At 44.8% G+C, this 14690-nt stretch overlaps 1 protein-coding gene across 1 annotated transcript in view; it reads left to right on the top strand.

The window, feature by feature from the left end:
- LOC126539893 (PAT complex subunit CCDC47) overlaps window positions 1-14690 on the top strand; it is an 84554-nt gene that overhangs the window by 36114 nt on the left and 33750 nt on the right. The gene's annotated exons all lie outside the window — the stretch shown is intronic.

The raw sequence follows: 14690 nt of genomic DNA, 5'->3' as shown, positions 1-14690 counted from the left end.
GTCTACTTTCCAGTCAAACGAAATAAACAAATAAAAGCAAGAATGTGACGCGAGATAAAAGTAAGAAGAAATGATTCCTTTATTCAAGAAATCACAATTAAGAGACAAGTTCTCTTAGGTGATCTATTTCAGAGATAGTTTCACTTTTGCGAAATTTCACGTGACTCGTCACCGAAACCTTATCCGACAAGGTGCCGAGCTCGCTACCAATGCCAAGACTGCTGTCGGCCATACACTTCTAGGGGATCGGTGCCCGGACGAGCCAAGCCTTGCAAAAGTGATTCTATCTCCGAAAGCGATCGCCCGAGAATCACATCATCTTTCACCTTGTTTGAGATTAAGTACTTCTTAAGAGGCCGCAAAACCATTTCGTTTGGGGCACTACCAGGCCAATATGAGGCCCACAAAGCCCTTCCGGCTGGCCTCAGATTTAAAGAGGGCCTTCTGTTGGTCTTGCCATCCACGAATTGTTGAATTGTTAACGTCGAGCCGCCGAGTCATGGCGGAGTTTCCCACCCTCTCGGCTGTCAAAATTGTTCGTCTCTCAAAGCAGGTGTCATACCGAATGTGCTATGTTGCCATAACGTCGCCAGTGAATGGAGTCGAAGCACGAAAGGCCACAGGGTGCTGCAGCACTGTGGCCAGTCGTAACGCCAGTCACAAGCACATCGAAAATGGTGTCGGTTCCAACAAAAACCAAGTTTTGACTTTTACATTTTTAGCGCACGAAAAGGGACAAGACAGAAGTACGACACGGACACGGCGCTTCTGTCTCTCGTCCCGTAAAACGTAAATGTTCCCATAACGTAATAGTTATAGAATACCAACATGCCCAAACTTACGCTCTTCCAAGTTTTGACTTCGATCGACTTGCTTACAGATTGGATCGGGACGTACAGGTTGCCAGCATAACAATAAAAACTGCAAGATTTAGGATATTTCTTTTAAAATAGTCAATTTTGCCGTTATTGGAATGTAACGCAAGGGTCGAGGTCAAGAAACAAAAATCATAAAAAAACTCGCTCGGTAACTAAAAAAAAATTGACAGACTCACCTATTGCTGACATCCACACAATGTGAAATGTTGCATGGATCGTTGTGGCCTGGGACGCATTTTGTTGTTTTTCTATTGCGTAGTGTTTTAAGAGGGCGTCAAGAAACCGAAGCGAAATTGAGCTGATATTCATCACCAGATGCTGTCAAAGTGAAACGTGATGCCCACATTGCACCGCCTGCAGCCGGGAACGGCTTCGCGTTTGGATTGTCGCCTACTAAACACGTGCAGTACTCTATCAATGGCACTACGCACCTCATGCTCTAAAACAGTTCGGTGAAGATGCTTATCGCAATAGATTTGGCAGTGATAGCTGCGAATGCAGCATGCGACGACCCAGGCAGACATTTGCTGGTACCAGAATAAGAAACTGTGCATGCCGTCATTCTCACGTGAGATGGGCGGCTATACACTGTTTTCAATCGCGCGTGCCTCACGCCTTTTCTTGTTTACATGGGATCTAGTGGCTGGAAAAGATTTACGATCGCAGTCTGCAACGGGGAACGGTGGCATGTTCCAGTTATCGCCTGTTAAAAGCATGCACTACACTTCTGACGAAAGCACATGCTGTGACACAGATAGGCAAAGATGCTTATCGTAATAGGATTGGCGGTGATAGCTGTGAATACCATGTGCGACAACCCCAGAGTAGATTCGCTGGTACCGAAGTGAGAAATTGAGTACGTGCCAGCATTTCTGTGTGAGACAGGCTGGCAAGTATTGCTGGGAACCTGCCATGGCAGGCAGCTATATACTGTTCTTCATCGCGCGCGCCTTACACATTTTCTTGTTTATGTGGGATCTAGCGGTTGGAAAACGTATTATACAAGCGCAGTTTTGTGACTTACTGAACGTTGGTGCCGAAAAATCGTGTTCTCCGGGAATGTATGAACCAGTAAAAATTAAGCGTAACTCGGTTGGGTCACTTTCTGTGTTCTCGATTGCGAACATTGGCGCCTGGGAAATGTACATAGGAGGGATGTATCAACGAACTTCTACTGTGTATGAATTCGTTCATTTTGCCATCATTTGTTAATTCAACTTTCAGATAATTCGACCAGGTCTTCCAGTCCCGCAAGGGTCAAATTAACGTTAGTCGACTGTATATTGGCTATTTCTTAGTTCCACCCTGACAGGAGCATGAAATATTGTTTGTTAGGCAAATCGGCAAGAAAATGGCTAAAATTTCCCTCAAGGGATGCCGTGACGAAGCAGCAGTGCAGCACAAGTACAGCTGGCGATTGCAATGGCGACTTTGGTGTTGTCATAATCGGCTGACCGCGGTGATACTTTGTCAAGGCACCAGAAAACATCACGGCCGCTCGCAATAACAACAACAGACAATGGTGTTGCAGCAAAAGATCTCACAGCTGGAGAAATCGTGGCTGTGATTGTGACCACTGCTACCAGTACTACCGGTATGCACAATGGAACGGACCATGCAAGGATAGACGCGACGTTTTGGACTCCGGCCGACCAGGATACAGTCGAGCGGCGTGCACAGCAAGAAGCAGCGGAACTTTCCTCGGTCTGGGCGACGGATTGTGAAATTAATTTTCTTGCAAGCGAGCACAGCTCCGAAAATGCGTCGACGACTGCAATATACCACTGTCGACCTCGATGTGGTGAACAGTTTGCTTCACAATGTTTCTTCTTGCAAAATGTGTCGTGGAGAGTTGACAATCGAACGCGACGCACGAGAATACGGTGTTGCCATAAAACTAAAAGTTCAGTGCAGAAACTGCGGAGCTGGTGGCTTGAAATGGAGCTTGCAACGGGTTCGTGGTGGTAGTAACAACTGCAACCAGTTCAAAATCAACATTTTCATAGCATGTGCTATGCGGAGCACAGGAAGTGGATAGACAGCACTGAACAATATTTTTGCTGCTATTGGTGTTTCGCACTGAGGCCTTCATACCTAAACCCATCAGCAGTATTTGAAAACGAAGCTGAAGCCAGCAGCAACAAGAGCGTGCGTTGGACGTGTGACTAATGTGCAGCAATAATAAAGAGCCTCTACGAAGACCTCACATTTTGCAACCCAGGAAACATAGCTGTCTCTTTGCTGGAAGCTGGCACACTAGGGGACATATGCTTCCCGCATAGGAGTGGCCACTATGATAGAGTTTTTTTTCGGGGTATCTGCTCTACTATATAGTGCTTTCAAATTTTTGCCTTGGCTGCGAATGTGGCCCAAAACCTGAGAGCCAAGAATGTGCCGAGTGGAAGTCCAAGCATTCATGCCAGAACAACACCTCGTGCAAGGTTGGCCAGATGGAAGTAGAGGCGGCAATGATTTTATTTCAGCACTCCCTTTTGCTTCCTTGCCTCAGGTATATGACCATGCTTTGCGATTGCGACAGCGATGGTACAGTGCTGTCAACAAAGCCAAAGTCTACTGCTTTGTAAATGTGGAAAAGGAGGACTATGCAAACCATGTTCAGAAATGCCTGGGAACTGCACTGCGGATCCTTGTGCAGAAGCATAAAGGGGTGAGCAGAGAGTGCATCAGTGGTAAAGGCTGCCTGACTGGCGACCTTGTTGCAAAGTTGACAAACTACAACGGTTGAGCTCTCAAATCCCATTCTGGAAATGTGGATGCAATGCACACGGCTGTATGGGCTACATGTTATCATGCAGCCTCCACTGACGACTAATTGAACCACAGCCTTTGTCCCCGTGGCCCCGATTCATGGTGCAAGCATAATGCAGCCATGGAAAGGAATGAGCCCACCCCAAAAGGCAAATACAACTTGCCAGAGGCTGTCAGGAATGCACTGCGTCCTGTTTATGAGCATTTGTCCGATACAAAACTCCTGCAGATAGCAAAGACACAGAATGCCAATGAGGCATTGCATTCGTTCATCTGGAGCCTGGCACAAAAAGACAAGAATGTGTCATTGTTTGCTGGTGAGGCTGCTGTGGCAGAGTCTGTTATGCACTTCAACCTCGGAAACCAAGTGTCTAGTTCACTTATACTGTGTGAACTGCAACTAGAGCAAACATGCAAAGGTAGCCAGATTGCAGCCGAGAAAGACAGTCGCCGTGCATTTGGCTCAGACAGAAAGTGCGCATCTTTGGCTGCATTCCAGGCAGCCTCAGAGAAGAAGCACAAACAAAAGCCTGCTTCAGATTACACTCCAGGGGCTTTCTGAGCAATTATAATTAATAATGCTGTGGCTTTCAAGCATAAAATATATATTTACGCAGTCTTCTTAGTCTTTTCTTGCGTTTTTCTTAAAGGTTTTGGCATGGTTTTAATTTTAGGATCAAAACTGTGTTACTACAGTGCAGTCCACTTATAACGATATCGAGAAAGACGAAAAATATGATCGTTATAACCAATGATCGCTATATCTGGACTGCAGTTACCAAAAAAAAAAAAAAATTTTAAACGCGTTTGCGCTCTTTACCTTTGCAGCTCTGAACTCGAATTCGCTACTTGCTCTAAAGAATAGATGATGTATACAGTAGGCCGTGAAAAACAAACTTTATTTCTAGCGCCAATGACCGTGTCAAGGATTAGGCGCGCCGAAATAGTCCGAAATCTGCACTTGCTTTTGCGGCAGCTTCAGCTTCACAACCGCGGTGTGCATGGATTCCAGCTGCTGCGCGAGCACTGGCGGCAATCCTTTAGCATGCATAAAATCAATTAAGGAGTCGATCGACGACAGTGCACTTTGCGTGGACATCGTGGTCGGGGTCAAGGAGACACTGTCGATCTCGTCACTGTCGCTGATGCCGTCGCCACCGTCGCACAACTTTGCGTCTGTCGAGACAGCACATCTTCGGCGATCGCCTCGTCGGTGACCTCATCGCAGAACGAGGCAGCACTGTCTGCAGTCAAAAACTCCTCCTTCGACACACCACCTGTGTCACCAGTAGGAACGAGCTCCCAGAGCTCGGTTATGTCAGCGAATTCCACCGGGTCGGTCTCAGCGGGTTGGGGAAGTTCGTTCTTACGCACAAAGCCCGCCTTCTTGAAGCAATTGGTGATGAACCACTGGTAAAGCGCCTCTTCAACATCGGCGTACAAAGGGTCTCTAACCCCTTTTCCGCTGATCGGAATGGCCGCTGATAGCTCCTGCCTTCACAATCGCGGTGCTCCCGGTTTTCAAGATGGTTGATATCGTTAACTGAACGAGCTCATACTTCTTCACGAGGGCGCTCACCTTTAAGCCGCATCGAGAGTCCTGCAAAATATCAATCTTCGTGTCAAGCGACACAGCTTTGCGCTTTGTCGGCGCCATCTTCGAACTGGGTTGAACCGTTTGTTGCACGCTGCTTCGGTGGCGTCAGCCTGCTATCGCGAGAGAGACGCGGGACGGGCGCCACCGCGCCACTTTGCTTGTCGCTTCTTTTTTTCTTTCTCTCTCTATCGGAGCGACTGTGGCCGACGCGCGCGCATGAAGCAGCTAGCGCCATCTTGTGGCGCGCTGCGCCAACGTTGGCTGCGCCTACTCGTGCGCGGGCGGGGCGAGACGCGCTGCGCGGTAATGGCGGCAGATACGAACTTACGGAGGTAAACATCGCCTCGTCTCGACATCGTTCGTTTCAGGGAACTAAGCAACGCAAACGTTACGATTATTTGGCACGGAAAACGCCGTCCAAACTGCAAAATTTTGATCGTTATATCCGATATGCGGTGAATAACCTATCGTTATAAATGGTTTTTTTCCCCATAGACCTAATGCATAAAATGACACTCTCATGTCGACCCATCATTATAACCGATATATCGTTATATGTGGTATCGTTATAAGTGGACTGCACTGTAATACTCATTCTATTCTCTAGACTTTTGCTTGAATGCTAGAGAATTAGAGTGGGCAAGGAAACTATGATATAGTGCTTTAGGACACTGCAACATTTTGAAATCTTGTAGAAATCTCCAGCGAAAATTCACAGTTTCAAGACTGCGACATAGGAACTTTCTAACTTTGGCAAAATACAGATACACGCATTAAATTGCATACTTGCACTCTGAACATTCAGGAACATACCTTCTTAATGTTTGAGCTCCCTAGATGCATTACTTCTTATGCAAGTAACATCCCAAATTTATAAAACAAGAATAGTTGTAACATTTTTTGGATAGATATAGAGAAAAGATAATCCTATATTTGTAATTAGTACACTAAGTTGAATATTCCCTCAAACATTCATGTGTCTAGAGTCAATAATAAAAATTTTTTCCTCGGGACCCGTGTCCCCTCTTAAAAAGCACTTCAGATAATGTCATCATGGTGGCGTACCAATTTATTTATATAGAAACTACCTTTCCAGCACTTCATCGCACGGGAACACTTTCAGTGGCATGTCTAGCTTATACTGCCTGTAAGGTTTAAAACTAATGTAGCTGTAGGCTTTTTCAATACTTGTAGTTATGCTAACATGAATATTCTAAATTTTGTATGGAATATTTTGCTATAGAACTATATAGAAGTGTCGCCATATGTTGCTGTTGCGGTGTAACTACTGTATTTACTCGCACAATGATCGCACCCCAGAATTTTGTCATCAAAATTTTTAAATTTTTTTTATTTCCCGTGTAATGATCACACCCCGAACATGCCGCAGCAATATGTCATATGCCAAGTCTAGCTAATAATGATCGCGCTTACCATCTGTCGAATGCTACGTGAACTACTCTTCAAGACAAACCAAGCAGTCTGCATGCACCAAACATTCTTAAGCAGATGCCCCATTTCATTCCTTTCATCACTTTCATCACTTTCCGCACTTCCATGACAAAAAAAAAAGCTACAACCAAACTTGCCTTTATTATGTGTAGGCTTGGTTGTGGTCAACAACAACAAAAAAGGCAAGTTTGGTTGCGATTCTTCTCGTCTGCACTCGTGGGCACGCAACAAATCGCGAGCAGCAACGATAGGAGCCACGTTTACACTGATACGTTAGAAGTGTACCCTATTCATACGCCGACGCTTGTAACACAGCTAAGATATTCGCCCACCCTTAGCGGAAACGTGCTGAATTAGGATAATAGTGAAGACAAATGCCGCAGTTTCCGCAGCATGCTCGCCATGTGTTTCTATGTCACTGGCAGCTAAGCGCACCCATCTGTTTCTGTCCCCTCAAAGTAGACATGGCTACATTATTGCCACAAACTTGCCAATATGAACGATATTATTCATTACTAATATGGAAGAAACTGTTTCAATGGACGTAATGTACTCACGAGAAGAAAATAAACGCGTTCCGCCCGTCTGGCTTGCTCCGCCAACCGCCATTTTTGTTTTGGTGTCCCGCATTACATACAGTGGCAACCTCCCATTCGTTGATCTGTTGTCATCCCACAGCAAACGCGGAATGAAAAAAAAAATTTGTTTCTTTTCGCGGGAAATTTAACCCGCGTAATAATCGCACCCCTGAATTTGCGTCAATTCTTTTGACAAAATGTGATCATTATGCGAGTAAATACAGTAGCTTGTGGATTCATGTTAGAAGATTGCACTTGCCACGGAAACTTGACAGCATGCTTGAATCATCACATAGGAGTAATTTTTGCAAATTTAGGCTGTGTTAAGCACAGTTAAACCTCAATATAACAAATGTAACAGAATTATTTCTTATATATTATGGGGGGGGAGGCAATGGGGGGGGCAGGTCGGCACGTCTTGTTTTCCAGTGATGCCACGGTCTCCGATCGCCAAAGCAAAGCAGCGTCTGGTTCCGTATGAAGTCCAAATGCGATAAGATCCTATTGCGCCACATGCACTGTGTGCTTTAGGTGCAAGTGAAAGTGTGCTAGGGTGAGTTTAAGAAGGATGCTGGCTTGATAAGCGACGTCTTCGTGCAAGGGGAAAGAAAAAAGGAAGGGGAGCAAGCTCATGGCAATGCGCTGGTTAGGCCTCATAGGTAGGGGTGTCTGGTGGCATGCCACCACGGGAAGCTCGTTCTTGATATGTTCGTACCCGTAGACGATAACGTAGCAATTGGGCATGCGATCAAGCACACGCACTGGACTAACAGCAGCATGTGCGAAGCAGAGTTTGGTTTCTCGGGCGATCAGCTGTGGCAACTACTGCAAACGCCTACCAAGTTTGTATGCATGCATACTGGTAGGACAGGCAGAAGCTCACATGCGGACATAAAGCCTAAAAGCTCTGAAGTGAATTTGCAAAACACCTTAAAGTGACAGCAGTCGAGGTTGCACGCCCGATATCTGCACTTCACGGTGATGCACATCGTGGGAGGCACACACAAACTGACAATGTGACAAAGAGTGACAATGTGCACACGTACAGTGCAAATGCTTCTCTGTTGCCTAGGCAACTCCCGTGTGCCCGCATCATGTTGCTGGCACCTTTTATTGTTTATTTTTTGGGTTTCTTGTTTGTTCACTCTGCATCTCCTCCTCCGAATAGCCCACGTTGAAAGCACATTTGCTGCTGCATTCTTTTGCAGGGATTTTCCCGTGGAAACCACATTACAACCGGTATTTCGTCTCGCGCAGCTTAACTATAGGTGGTATCTGTATGCAGTCAAACCCACTTATACCAATACAGTGAAACCTCATTAAACCGTAGTTGGCTGGAACTCGGAAATAGTACGTACTAAACGGCAGTACTGCATAACCGAAATAGCATGAGATCACCCACTTACCTGTCAAAACTGGAACTTGGAGAGAGTGCTATGGAAGGGGGAAAAAACATGCAGTATTTATTCACTAAGTGACAAGAACACAGCTCGGTGCATCTAGAAGCGAAGGCTCTGTCCCCATTGTGCATCGCTTTCAAGATAGGGCCGTAAGCAGCAGTCCCCAGAGTAGAATGCCTCTCCTGTTTGTGCGAGTCTCGCATGCAAGTTTCGGGAACTCCGAATGCCCATGATGCAGCCCGATTTCCATCCGTCTCCGCACACGTGATCACTTTCCTTTTAATTTCAATGTCATAATGAATTCAGTGTGTCTTCGCAGTCGGCGCTTCCATGCTGATAGAGCAAATGCAGAAAATGGACAGTGGACTAACCTAAGCACACTTACTACAGCTACAGCAGCTAAGCTCGAAGCACGTACGAGGCAACCATTTTAAAATGCTGATGGAGATAGGGTAATGCAGATTTAGGTTTGTACTCAATTCTAACACGCATGCAATTTTTTTACCTGTTTTATCTGGAAAATAGTGGCTGGGGTTCAACATGGCTTGAACCTAGTTGTACGAGCTAAAGCTCTGCTAAGCATGGTTAGACACGGTTCTTCAGTACTTCTTCCTGGTGAGCCATATCGGCAGGGGGCTCAGACTCTGCCTGGCATCTGCAGCGAAGAGTTGACGCATTTGCACCTGCGCATGCTTCATCCGTAGCGAGACGGAGCGACCAAGTGCCACCAAAGTGGCTCTGTTAAACCCTCGCCTAGTCACAGGGTACACAATGGCAAGGCTCAAGCGAGCGCAGCAGCAATGCCTCTCCACTGTGAATCACGCGACTTGACGTCACACCACATGCGCACGCCGGTGGCTGAAGGTCAAACACATACTGTCCTTGGGAGTTGTAGCTCGAGGTGTGGAGCTTTCGCTCTAAAAAGTGCACATTAGATTCGAGTAAATACAGTTGAGTCTCGTTAATTCGAACATGCTTGATTCTAACTTTCGGTTTATTCGAACTGATGCTGTGGTCTTGTCAAAGTTATTCGTATTCCAATGAGTGAAAATGCCCTGTTATTCGTATGCACAAGCATTCGTGACGGTTAATTTCAACATACAGCGCTCCGACAATGCTCTCAGCAGCGCACCACATCACGCGGCAGCACCTCCGACTAGCATTGCTCTTACCCTGCCATAGAGAAAAAGCTTAGGAGAGACCCCTCAGCGCCACTCGCAAAGAAAAAAAGAACTGTGGCGGAAATTTGTGCATGGCGTGGGCAGCCACGCATCACTGATTACGTCTGTTAATGATGGGTGACCTGTACAGTGATCGACCGATTTTCCGGACCTCCAATTTTTCAGACACGTCCGATAATTCGGACACCTTCGTGGCACTGCCATGTACCCAATAGAGTGAATGTATAAGAATGTCGGAAATTTCTGACCCAAAGAACCTTCGCCATCCGATTTTCCAGACTTTTTGCCATGACCGCAAGTCTTAAACGGAATTATTCGAAGCCACCACCACTGCCATTTTGATTATGTCGCCATGTCAAGCCACCCCTCTCGCATGCAGATCCGCTGGCAGCTGTAGCCACACTGTAGCAATGTTAGGCCTAGTTACTTCGACGTTCTGCCAAGCTTCTTGCTGTTCACTGCCGTGTGTTTCATTAAAACAATTCGCCACTGTTAGCAATGGTGCCAACTCCGCCTTTATTATCCTTTCCAATGGCTTTGGTGTGCAAAAGGCATGGCACATTGCATGTTGCAAGTTCCTGAAAGTTATGCGGTGAAAGTGTTATGCGGTGAAAGTGTTATGCGGTGAAGCATACTAAAAGTTAGAAGGGGCAGTTGTCACGGGAGATGGTATGTTTCCTTATTTATTTCTTCATACTGTCAACCCTCTGCTGAGGGTTCTTACAGGGAGGGTTTAAATACAGGCAGACCATATATACAGGTGCATCAAGTGGCAGCGGAATCACAAAAATACATGTTTAACAATTTTTCAAATTCACAAACATCACTGGCTTCTGCCACAAAGCTTGGTATTGCGTTCCAGAGTTCAATCACGGCAGGGAAAAAAGAAAAGCGGAACACATCACTGTGAGCAAAGTATGGACGTAAAACATATTGATGGTTAACACGACTGCTTCGTTTTCCTGGAAGATGCACATACTCATCTTTGTTGATTTTTAAATGTCCATGTAGTATTCTGTAAAACACTTTCAGACAATTTTTTAGCCTTCGTACTTCTAGTGTTTCCAGTTCACAAGACTGCAACATCAGTGTAACGGATTCTAAACGGCGGTACTTTGAGCATATGAAGCGCGCGGCACGACGTTGAACTTTTTCTAACTTTGTAGTCATTTCTTTCTGATGAGGGCTCCAGATGACTGAGGCGTATTCAAGTAAAGGTCTAACAAAAGTTTTATAAGCCATCAGCTTTACATCTCGCGAAGCTTGACCTAGTTTTTGCCTTAAGAAACCTAATCTCTGATTCGCCTTCGAGCACACATTTTCTATGTGCGTATGCCATGTCAGATTATGCGTAACTGTAACACCTAGATACTTAAACTGGTTAGCACGAACTAACAAATTACCATCGATGTAATAGTTAAAAGGCAGAACGTTTACTTTCTTAGTCATATGTGTGTATGTTGATTTATTGTAGTTTATATTCATACCCCATAATTTACACCATCGGCTGAAATTTTCTAAACAACGACTAATTCTGAGTTGATCCTGAACATTGGTTACGGTAGAATAAATTAGGCAATCATCTGCAAAAAGCTTCATTTTAACCGGTTCTGCAATAACAGAAGAGATATCGTTTATATATATAAGAAATAACAGTGGGCCCAAGACTGACCCCTGAGGAACACCTGAAAGCACTTGGAGTGGACTCGACAGGCTGCCATCTAAACTTACAGTCTGTTTACGATCACTTAAATATTCTTTTATCCATAGCACTAATCTTTCATCGATACCTATTTCTCTCAGTTTAAAGATCAGCTTATTATGAGGAACCTTATCGAAGGCTTTTGCAAAATCTATACAAATGACGTCAATCTGATGCTTCTCATCTAAGGCGGCAGCGAGATCATGAACTACTTCAATTAATTGTGTAATGGTAGATAGTCCAGTACAGAAGCCATGCTGGTTTGAGTAAAGTAAACTATTCACTTCTAGAAATCGTAAAATATGTTTTGCGATGATGTGCTCCAGAATTTTACAACTGATACATGTGAGTGAAATAGGACGGTAATTATTTACAAGTGTGCGATCACCGCCTTTGTGCACTGGTATAACTACGGCCCTGCGCCAGTCTGTGGGTAGAGAATGCGTATGTAATGATTTCGCGAAAATTATCGTTAAGTAGTATGACATCCATTCAGCATAGCGTTTCAGAAATTCAGGACAAATTCTGTCAGGTCCACTAGATTTTTTTTCCATCTAAACTCAGCAGCAATTGGAACACCCCTTTTTGTTTGATTTCTAGATTTCCCATTGGGTAACGTGTTATATATGGTAAATGCTCGTCTGTATTCATGTTTGTATTATTAGTAAACACAGATTGAAAGAAGTAATTAAAATGTTCGGCAATGTCCGCAGACTTTGTTAACTTTATGTTGTCCTTTACGATTTCTTCAATTTTATCCTTCCTACTGCTAAGATATGTCCAGAATTTTTGTGGGGAACTTTTTAGGAACCCTGTCAGTGTTTGTTCAAAGAATTGCTTTTTGGATAGTGTCAGAGTATGCCTCAACTCTGCGCGAAGTCTCGGTATTTCGTCCGAACCTTTTTTCTTTTTACGCAGTCGCTTTAATTTTCTTTTCATGTGAATGATGCCGCGGTTAATCCAAGGTCGGTGTTGTTTAGTCTTTTTTTTTTCGAGTTGGCACAAATCGGTCCACACAATGCTCTACTATATCCTTAAATTCATTCCAAAGCTCATCTACAGTTTTTTCCTTTGCATGGTGCTCAAATTGGCCAAACGAGAATTCCAAAAAATCTAATATTGAATTGTCATCAGCACGTTTGTAGTCCTTTACCATAATTATAGGGGAGCATTTCATACGGGGCACACTGCTAGTAGCCATATTCACTACAATCATTCTGTGATCGGAAATACCTTCCTCAATTGTCAACAAATGATGTTCTATATTATTGGATAGGAACACTAGGTCCAACAATGACCGCGACCTAGAAGTTATTCTTGTGTCCTCTTGAACGATTTGATTTAGATTAAAAGAAAACATTATATCCAGTAGTTTATCAGCGCTGGATGCTTCAGCGCCGCTGCAGAGTAGGTCTTGCCAGTTAATGTGCGGTAAATTGAAGTCTCCGGCCATAATTAACCGCGTGTTCCTATGTACATTGTTGCACAAGAATGTGTTCAATCGGTTTAGGAAGTCACGCGAAGTCGAAGGTGGCCGATATATTGCACCGACTAGATAAACGACACTTTGAAAGGAAATTCTGCACCAAACTGTTTCAGGGATGTCACTATCAATTAGAGCCACGTGGACAGAATTCTTTATTATGATACACACCCCTCCTCCACGTGAATCGCGGTCTTTCCTAAACATTTTGTATCCAGGGGGAATAATTGCGTCATCTTGTATCCCACAGTGCAGCCAAGTTTCCGTTATCAAAACCATGCAAGGGCTCTGGGAAAGCAGCAGAAATTCTAGGTCAGTTGTTTTGTTAACTATGCTGCGTGCATTTAAAACAAGAAAACGTAGCTATGACGTAGGTGACGAGCCGGGCGTCACCATCGAACTTGTTGAACCGTCTGGGTCAGGCGGGCAGCCTGCCACTTCAAACTTTTTTTGCTTTTCTTTACCGAATCTACTTTCTTTATATCCATATGGTATGCGCTTATCGTTAGTGAGGTCCCAAGTGTACATTTTGTCTTTTATTTTAAGTTTATCGTAGATCAGCTTGACTTTCGTGCCTTTTGACCGATCCGATGCTGCACTTTCCCAAAGCTTTCTTCTTATTTCCGCTGTTTCCTTAGCATAGTCTTGGCTGACCCGAACATGAGTGCCCTTCAGTTTAAAACAGTTCTTTAGAACACTGTCCTTTTCCCTGGAATCAAGGAACTTCATAATAATTGGTCTTGGTTTATCCGGTTTCGCTTTTCCAATTCGGTGAATTCTCTCTACTGTCCTGACGGGGACCCCCAAAGTATTGTCAAAAATACCGTCTAGGACCTGTTCTCTGAGTTTGGTTTCTGTTTCATCAGCACTTTCATTGATTCCAAATACTAGGAGATTGTTGCGCCTACTTTCTGTTTTCGTAGTCAATTAACTTCAATGCTTGCTGTTGGACAACCGATTCCAATTTATTAATTCTGTTGCTCATTTCCTCGAACATTGTCAAAATTCCTTGTAACTTATCAGTTTTAGCATTAACAGCAGCAATTTCCTCTCTTATACGGTCCATCTTGCGGTCGCTTTCATCCAGTCTATCGATAATGACCTGCAACATTTCATTAGCCTTGGGCCCAGGGTTCTGTTCTATGTCACCTGACACAAGCAATAACATGAGCATCGACCAGCAATCAGACAAGATAGCAGAACACTTTTGAGGGCACGGCAGGACCAACAGAAACCTATCATCGCTACGAAAAGTGGGCAAATTGCCCAGCTGACTGACCTGCACAAGCAGCAATGGCGATTTAGGCATGTTGTCCGCTGGTAAGCTGCCGTGCCCTCTGAAGAAATCGATGCCGGGCTGGGCCTTTTCTAGGTTGTCCAGCGATGACGTCACTCCTGAAGGGTGGGCGTTGACAAGTAGACGGACCGCAGTGTCATTGCCACGTTGCGGCACATCGAAGAATCCTGGTTCAGTCCTGTTGTTCGCTGTAGACACCACGGCGAAAAACCACGGCAAAACCTGCACAAGCAGCAATGGCGATTTAGGCATGTTGTCCGCTGGTAAGCTGCCGTGCCTTCTGAAGAAATCGATGCCGGGCTGGGCCTTTTCTAGGTTGTCCAGCGATGACGTCACTCCTGAAGGGTGGGCGT

The sequence above is a fragment of the Dermacentor andersoni genome, chromosome 2 (assembly GCF_023375885.2).
Source record: "Dermacentor andersoni chromosome 2, qqDerAnde1_hic_scaffold, whole genome shotgun sequence".
Classification (NCBI taxonomy): domain Eukaryota; kingdom Metazoa; phylum Arthropoda; class Arachnida; order Ixodida; family Ixodidae; genus Dermacentor; species Dermacentor andersoni.
Note: the sequence above shows the minus strand (reverse complement) of the source record. Positions and strands in the feature narration are given on the sequence as shown.